The sequence below is a fragment of the Brachycentrus maculatus genome, unplaced genomic scaffold, assembly GCF_059751285.1.
Source record: "Brachycentrus maculatus isolate JH-2025_06_01 unplaced genomic scaffold, ASM5975128v1 h1tg000003l, whole genome shotgun sequence".
In the NCBI taxonomy this organism is placed as follows: Eukaryota; Metazoa; Arthropoda; class Insecta; order Trichoptera; family Brachycentridae; genus Brachycentrus; species Brachycentrus maculatus.
The window spans coordinates 2135505-2144714 of record NW_028280758.1 but is presented as its reverse complement, the minus strand read 5'-3'; the positions used below and the strand labels follow the sequence as shown (position 1 = coordinate 2144714).

Sequence of the window (9210 nt, the reverse complement as noted above, 5' to 3'; positions counted from 1 at the left end):
GAACCGTAAGATGGGGAATACGTCTGCCGAAAAAAAGATAAGAAGTTTTTAGGTTCGAAGCTTTCTGTTAATCCTTTTACATTAATTCTTTTAATTTTAAAAACAAAGATGTCCTTTTTATTGTAACTGCAGGCAGTTAGTAGAATTCCATTTTGAATTGTTGGGTAATATATCCAAAATAAAACAAATCAATTCATGAAAATATTAAAATATATAAAACGTAAAATAATATCGTGTTAAATAATTATTAATGAATTAAAATTAAGTAAAAAAAAACTTTTTCAACAATATTAAATAATAATAAAAAATAAAAATAAAAATAAATGTCCTTACATGTTTATTTTTGGTTATCTTATACCAGGAAAACAGGAATAAAAACGGCAGTTTTATGTTTCAACAATGCAAAACGTTCGGCTACATAATTTAAGAAGGGATTCGTTTGTGCTAACTCGAGAACGATCTTTCGAAGCAGAATTTGAGTCGCCGCTCGTCAACCCGAAACCCTGGCTTTTGGGGAAAATTCTAGGTAAGCGGAGTCCCTCTTTCCCTCCCTCGTCTGCCGGGCTTAGCCACCCCGTCAGTACCGATCCGACCGCCAAGGGGATAGGTCGCGTTCCGCGCTCCGTTCCCCCCGAATACATCGCGGGAGGTTTTGTTCAAGTGAAGTGTCACTTGATTTATGACGCGCGCGCCGGTATATTGTTAATTAGTGAAACGAGTTGTGATCAGTGATTGAAAAATTGAACCCTCGTGCTGTTTTGTGAACTTTTGTCAAAGTTTCATGAACAATAGTGAGTGAGTCGAGTATTTTGATTCGTACAAATACAAATTTCGTGGAGTGACGAAATTTTAATGAGTCTCTCGAAAATTTGTAACATTTGTTTGAATGTTGATTTCTTCGGATTCTAACTAACTTACCATTACGTCGCTTCCCCGCAGAGGTAGGCAGAGAGAATAGAACGCCACACTCTGTCTTTGCAAACATTCTTCGCCTCTTCCACGTTCATGCATCTCCTCATACATACCCGCCAATTATTACGACTCCTAACCTGACCACTTTCGAGTATTTGGCATACCTGATCGTGTCATGTTTTTCTCGGTCTTCCTCTTCCGTTTTATTCTCCTTCGGATTCATTTATGCAAAATACTTGCCAGGAATACTCCAAAGTGCAATCAGGAATTCTAATGATCATTTGGAAGGCAGAAGATGCTTTTCGTGCTTCCATTAGGTAAAGAGACGAACTCGTACAATAAACCCCCCGCAAAGAATTGCAATTGTGAAACTTTTTACAGCGGCGCGGTTAATATTTCGATAAAAAGTTTTCGCCGGATCATTAAAAGATCTTATTTCCATAGTCCTGTAAGACTTATCTGTTTCGAAATGGAATTGTAAAGTTGTAATTTCGTAATAAATCCCATTTTTAAAGTTCTGAACATCCTCGGGATAAGATTGTATCTAAGTTGACGTTAACATTTAAAGTACTAAAAAATATGCGTTTAGTTTTGAAGGTACATAAAATATAACAAAAATATATTGTATACGGTGTCCAAAAAATCACATGTTTCTCAAGGTTTATATTTTATACTGATAATTCTTGGTTTAACTGCATTTTATTTTATAAAATATCAACTATATACTTTTTTCCACACATTAAGACGGAGATTCGTAGTTAAAGACATCATCAGACTGGTAGGAGGCAATACAATATTATATGCTATATTCCCCTGCCTTGTTCTGTATATAACACTTAATTTTCTCTAGCCTCCCACTAGTCTGATGATGTCGGTAACGACGAAACCCGGTCACTGGTAAAATACAATAAATATGGAAAAACTATTAGTAGTTGTTATTTTATTATATAAAATGCAATTCTATCAACAAATGAACGAAAAAACTTATATGCAACTAATTATTTATTTTTCCCTTTCTTTGTCTTGTATCCGCGTCCACTGGTGTATAGAGCACTTTTTCAGAAAATGCCGCATTATCTTGAACGCAAATAACCTTTAATTTAAGAATATACATCTTGTCAGGCCAGGGTAATATTTACTGTCTTTTTTCTCAATGGTGCTTTGGGTACTGCACCAGGTCAACGCAATGTTACCTTGATTGTAAATAACATGAAGGCAAGATCAGTCTTGCGCTTCAGGTGCCATTCCAGTATAATGTAACATAAATATATTAGTGAAAACGAATTTTAACCAATTCAATTCCAACCCTTCCGGGAATCGAACTCAGGGCGTCCTGTTCGTTAGTCAAATGGACTTTGGAGGCAAAGATTAACAGATAATTCAAACACAAGCCACGGTGTAAAAAAACTTATACATTATTAATTACTCTTCTAATAATCGAACCCCGAACCTCCTCTATGGTAGGCAAACATGTCAACATTGCATGTGCTGAATATTTCAAAATTATCATTATTTTTTCTTCCGCCTTCGTAGCTAAGTGGTTAGCACGTTTGTATCCCATATCTGATGTCCCAGGTTCGATTCCAGAGTGGGTGGGTTAAAATAAATATATGTGATCTCTTATCAAAAATTTTACTTAATATTACTCTTGACTAGATACTTGAAGCACAAAACTAATCACCTTGCTTTCGTGCAAGTAACGGTCACGTTAACATTGCATCTATCCAATCCATCCTCCAATGCACCATTTTTTGCGGATAAGATTAATGTTCCTTCTGTATATGTGTAAGTTAAAGAAATGATAAGAAACATTTCCATCTATTATCATTCATCAAAAAATTCAATGCATATCATAACATTTTTTTGTTTTTTTTTCTTCAAAAATACCTTGATCATTTCTTATTTAACCCTTATTCGCATCAAATAGTGCTTAGGGCACAGCATCAGATTGACGTTGTATCAATTTGATCTTAAATTACATGAAGGCAAGGTGATCAGTCCTGCGCTTCTGGTACAATATCGAATAAACATTATGGTGAAAATCACTCATTTATATTTTAAATTCCACTCATCATGGGAATCGATCTCGAGACCTCCAGAATGGTAGCCAAGCACGATACGGAGGCGGACAAAAGAAAATTGAATGACACAGAATTCAAGTGTTTTTCTGACATTTTTAATATATCTAAAAGTATTAACTATTTTTCTGCAAAAAAAATCGCTTTTAATTTGTAAACAAGTGACTATGATTTATGAAAATCATATCTCAGTACTCAAAGACAACGAATGGCACCGTAGCGTAGTTGAGTAGACGCTCGACTGCGAAACTGGCGTCGCTGGTTCGATTCCCGCCTATTGCAAAATAAATTCAAGAAAGATTTATTTTCACTTAGTCTGGGTGTTTGTGGTGTATTTTTTACATTTACTTTCCGAATCCTTACAATCCTACTTGCAGCAAGCCTGTAAAAATATAGGCTTTGCGTGTAATTCCTTTTTTTTATTAAAAAAAAAGTACTTTTGGAATCTGGATTTACTTAAGAAAATCATTCATTATCGGATTATGAACGAGATTGACCGATAAATTTTGTCACCACTTAATTAATTCAATTTATGTGTCTAGAGTAAAATCTAATTTGCATTGTATAGCCATTAAAATCCTATGAGGGGAACGCAATTACCTAATTGCACACACGTATAAATTTGAGAAGTTGCAAATTCTAGAAGGGGACAACCCTTCACCAGCGTTTCGGGGTTATTTTAAATAATTACTGAATATTCTTACTCTAATTTGGAGTATTCAGATTTGTGCATACTTTAGGGGATTGACGTGTTGCTTATTTATTATATTTTCCAGCGAAAATATACGAACATAAGACGAAAAAGAGAGAAAATGTTAAACATCTGTGTATAATAATGATAAACATCTTTAAAAATGAATATGGGTACTTTTGGCAATTTTTCTCACACAGCCAACCTATTTGATAAATAAATAAATAAACTCAATGGCTTTGATTGAAATGTAAGTCGTCCGTTTTATTTATTGTTTCGGCATTCACTTTGTGGTGAGACATGATGAAATAGTAAAAGAAAAACACTTAAATTTTACCACTTGAGTTTTATTATATTTTATTATAAAGACTAGTTTTGGTATAGTTATTAGTTTACGTTTATATTTAGACCTAACATAAATAAAATAGCTTCCGAAACAAGTCGATATAAAAAAATTCAATATAACTCATGTGGTAAAAAACAACTGTTTTTCTTTTACAATTTAATTCGACTGTAAAATAGATCTTTAAAAACTATATTATGTATATTATTTCATTAATTGAATCGACAGTCACTTTGTGGTAAAATCTTCGCACTTTTTATTTTACTTAGTAAATACCACTTTTTCTTAAAATGTACTGTGACACGTGTTTCGATGCATTCCGCATCATTTTCAAACACCGTAAGTGAAGCTAATTCTAAATTTTATAGTTGTGCCCTTGGGACGTTGAAGGTTGGAGAGGGGGTAGGATCTGTTTCTTATTTTTTGTTTTTTTTTTCTTATTAGTGGGATTGACCTTGACATTAGGGAAAAGGCTTTAGTCATTGTATTTTTGTAAATATGAGTTTTTTTTTATATTTATATGTTGCAGTTTACGACTTTTCGCATTAATAAACTTAAGAATTTTTACGTTCATGCTGTTAATGTATGATCAATATCTATATTACGTTAGCGAATTCTAGAAATTATAATTTCTTAAACATAATTCGTATTCCCTGATAATAACTTATTTACTTGAACTCGATGCTGGCAATCAAATAAGGTTTTCGCTACCGCGAATCCGCACACTAGAAATGACTATTAAGTTTACCGGCGTATGTATACCAAATAGTGATAATATTATCTTCGCTGTTTCATGGTGTTTTCGCTAGCAAGTGGCATGTTTATATTCGCTCGCATTCCGTCAATGTGCCACGCTCTTTGACTATTGCACCGCGACCCTAATTTTGTCACCAAAGCATTTCCCACGCGCTTGTGACAACACCAGATGACATCGATACTTTGCCAACAAGACGAGCTGAATTAATAAGACATCTCCGCGAAACACTCATGAATATAACATGAACTTCCAAAAGCGTATTTATGTAGATCGAATTATGTTTCCCTTATTATGTGCCCACATTCCCTCTGATATGTGTTTTATGTATGTGTGTTTACCCGCGCTTATACCAACACGTGCATAAAAAACTTTTCATATACATTAAAATGATACGAATATGTCCCCAAATAAAACCGCAACTTTTTATATTTTGTCGGCGTAAACATTTTTTCCTCAAACGAAAAATCCTCCCAAATTTCTCTTTTTAAATATTAAACAAAAAATATCAGAAAACCTAAAAAAACGTCTAAAAACACGCCTAAAAATCATACACCATAATAATTACATTTTAATCGCATTAAATATTCATAATATGTAAATTTATTCAATATGTTTAACTGTTTTACAAAAACATATTTTCAAACTTATTATTGTGCATACAATTCATAACATTAAATCAAAATAGTTAATAAGTATAAATTAGGATTTATTTATTAATACATTTTATGACCATTAACATTTTTGCCTTAAATGAGAAATTCTCTACAAAAAAATTACGAAAATCCAAATACTACAGATTTTTTTTCTTTGACGCTTAAAAATCAAACGACGAACTAATTACATTTTTATGGCATGAATTTTTATATATATTTTTTTCAATGTGTTATATTTTACGACGACATGAAAATATTTTAAAACAAATTATTGTGCTCCTGTATCTAGCTACGCGTTACTGTAGCTCAGCATAAAAATAATTGGTAAAAAGAAAAAAGAAAGCACACTTTTAAATATGTTAATTTTTACAATATGGAGCAATGAAAATAATCTAAATTTATGTAACAACATTGCTATCCAAAATATTGAAAATGCTTTTGAAAGTCGTAGCTGCTGTCAAGAAGCACTCTGTCCGATAATCAATGTTTAGTACGACTTGTATTGCTTTTACTTTCAACAGATGGCATTGCCATTGCGGTCATATTTTTTTAATATCATATTTTAAACAGTTACAGATAAAAACACCTGCCACATGTATATAAAACGCTCGTATTTAAAGAAAAACTTTTGTTAAAATTTTCAGGTATTTGGTGAATAACTTTAGAAGATTTGGGATTTTTAACAAACGAATATACTCAAATTTTTGTATATAATGAAGATTATAACATTTAATTCGTATTGAATGAAAAAAAGTAAAAGTTAAAGTGATCGTTTTATTTATACATTTCACGAAATACGTTCCCCTCAAATAATAAATCCTTTCAAGGAAACATATTTATTCTTATAAATCATAGAAAACCCAAAAAAAAATATTAATTATAATTTTTTCAATATTAATTATACTCATTTATGACAATATGGTAATATTTTAAAATTTATCATTATATTATAACATATAATTCATAATATCAAATGAAAATAGTAAAACGTAAAGCGATGATTTATTTATTAATGCGAATACATTTAGATTTATGAAACTGCCTTCATCTGAATAAAATTGAAATGAATCACTCTGTACATTTCCCGATTTTATATTTAATATATAGTAAGCACTTTTTCCTCATCCGGAAATGGAATCAATGAATAAGTATCCCGACCGTAATATAAAATAATTTATCTTTTCTCTGTATTTAATGGATTTAAATTACAAAGTATACAAACGCCTAATTATTTTTAATTAGGTTAATGAAATTAGTTTCACAGCCTTTTAAAGAGGGATAAATTAATTTATTGAACTGACAAATTTACTGTCTTTTTTTTCCAAAAGTGCTTAGGCCGGAACGACTGACATTGACATTCGATATAATCGACCTATGTCAACAGGGATATTAATCAAGTCAGCATTATTTTTTGTCATCGACTGTCACCAGGGTCAATAAAAGCATACAACTTAATAACTTGCATTATACGAGATTAGTCATGGGGTAGCGGAAGTCGCGCTCACTATGCACGGTTTGTGAATTCATTCTACAACAGTGTTTCTCAAATGTTTTTTTTTAAGATTTATTTCTTCTTCTTCTTCATGTGTCCAGCCGGGTCCCCCCAACGTTGACGATCACATGGGAGAAAATTTGTCTTTCCTGTATATTTATTTGTAAATTTATTTTTATTATTTACCGTTTTGATTGATATGCTTATTTATATTTTGTACAAAGTATTATTTTTAAATAATAAGATCTCAAGGACAATTTTTAATTAAACTTATTTTAAATTTTTTAAATTAATGTTCTACTTAGTAAATACCACTGAAATAGTGGTATTTACTATGTAAAACATTTATTTAAAATGGATTGATTTTACCACAAATTGACTGCCGAATTAATTAATGAAATAATTTTATACACCTTAATATATTGTATATAGCAAAATACAAACTCATACAAATTTAGGGATCGAATTTTAATTTTTTTCCCGTTATTCACAGAAATATTAAAACAACTATTTATATTGCATAGTAACTAAAATATTTTATTTATTAAAAAATTAAAAATAAAATTACTCTTTACCTCCATAGTTTAATGATTAGAGTATTTACCTACCGTACTGGAGGTTCGGGGTTCTATTCCCAGGGAAGGGGGGGGGGTGAAAATAAATATTAGTAATTTAACAATATTTATTACCCTGCACCGGTCCCTGAAGCGCAAGGAAGATCACATTGCCTTCATGTAAGTAATGATCAAGATGACACTGCGTCCATACAATGCAGTGCCTTTATGCAACATTGGGAGTAGATAAGGAGTAGAATTTAAAAAATCAATGATTAAAAAAAAGTAGTTACTAAATATTATATTGAGGACGCGAAAATATATATTTTTTATGATAACCCAGTCAGAAACTCATTATAAACAGTAAAACGTTTTAAATGCTACCACACATAAATTACATAATGAAACTAGACATTATAGTGAAATCATATTAATTGAAATCAATAGTCAATATTTAATAGAATTAATTTATTAAATATACGAAGAAGTCATTATTATTTAAAAATAAACGTTTTCATAAGCTCTGATGGATACACGGGAGATACTTGTAAATTGGCATAAATATTAAGTACCTAATTAAATGTTGATGTGTCATCGCGCCGCACAGATTGGGAATCATGCGAGAGCTTTACGGGGGTTGTTAAACATTAACATTGTGCATGAAACCCTAATTGCTAACAGAAATAGTCGATATCGGAAACCAACAGCTGGCCTTCAAATGTGCTACTTAGTGACAGTGTAAAATATATTACTAAATGCATACTAAATTTGACGTCGTACGCTAAACGATTTCGTTTGGGGTTGAAAATAAATCATGCGCAAATGTAATATATATTTTTACTTTGTTACTAAATACGATTTTTTTAAATAGTCCAACACTATGTCCACCTCTCTAGTGTAATGGTCAGCACGCTCCGCTACCGTTCTGGAGGTCCCGGGTTCGATTCATAGGGGGGGGGGGGTAAAATAAATATAAGTTAAATTTTCACTCTAATATATATTAGATATTACTCTGGACTGGTAACTGAAGGGTGGGGCTGTTCACCTTTCGTTCATGTACCTACGATCAAGATTACACTGCGTTTAGATGATGCAGTGCCCTATGCACCATTGGGGTGCGGATAAGGGTTTGAAGAGGAAACACTATATAAGGCAGATTATACGCACTTTAAATATACATCCGTCCCCCTTCGTGGTGTAATGGTTAGCGTGTGTAGCTACCGTGCTAAGGGTCCCGGGTTCGATTCCAAGGGGGAATGAAAATTAACATGAGTGATTTTACACTCGAATATTTGTTTAATATTATCCTGGACTGGTTCCTGAAGTGCATGAGTGATCACCTTGCCTTCATGTAATTAATGATTAAGATAACACTGCGTCAATACGATGCAGTTCCCTATACACCATTGGGTGTAGATCAATGTTAGAAAAAATATACATTTGATAGTACATTTGCTGTGTTCATACTTATACACATGAAAAGACAGGATATTTTCATCATATCAACCAAAATGTATTTAAACGATACACGAAGTTGACATAAGAAGGATAAAAACAACTCAATACATTTTAAATGCAATCTCTCAGGCGTATGTGTGGCTAAAAATTTCGTAATAGATCTCCAAATGGTTAATTAATATATAAAATGCAAAGGCATTGTCGATAAAGTAAAGAAAGAAATATTATGATGATTTGGGTAAATGAAATGAATGAATGATGAATACGGTAAT

General features: G+C 31.9%; 1 protein-coding gene across 1 annotated transcript in view; it reads left to right on the top strand.

The window, feature by feature from the left end:
• The first annotated feature begins 579 nt into the window (after positions 1-579).
• The window catches only part of LOC148314026 (uncharacterized), a 230152-nt gene continuing 221521 nt past the window's right edge, over positions 580-9210 (top strand). The window contains exon 1 of the mRNA XM_088268456.1: positions 580-791. The gene's annotated coding sequence lies outside the window, so the exon portion shown is untranslated. The remainder of the gene's footprint in view (positions 792-9210) is intronic.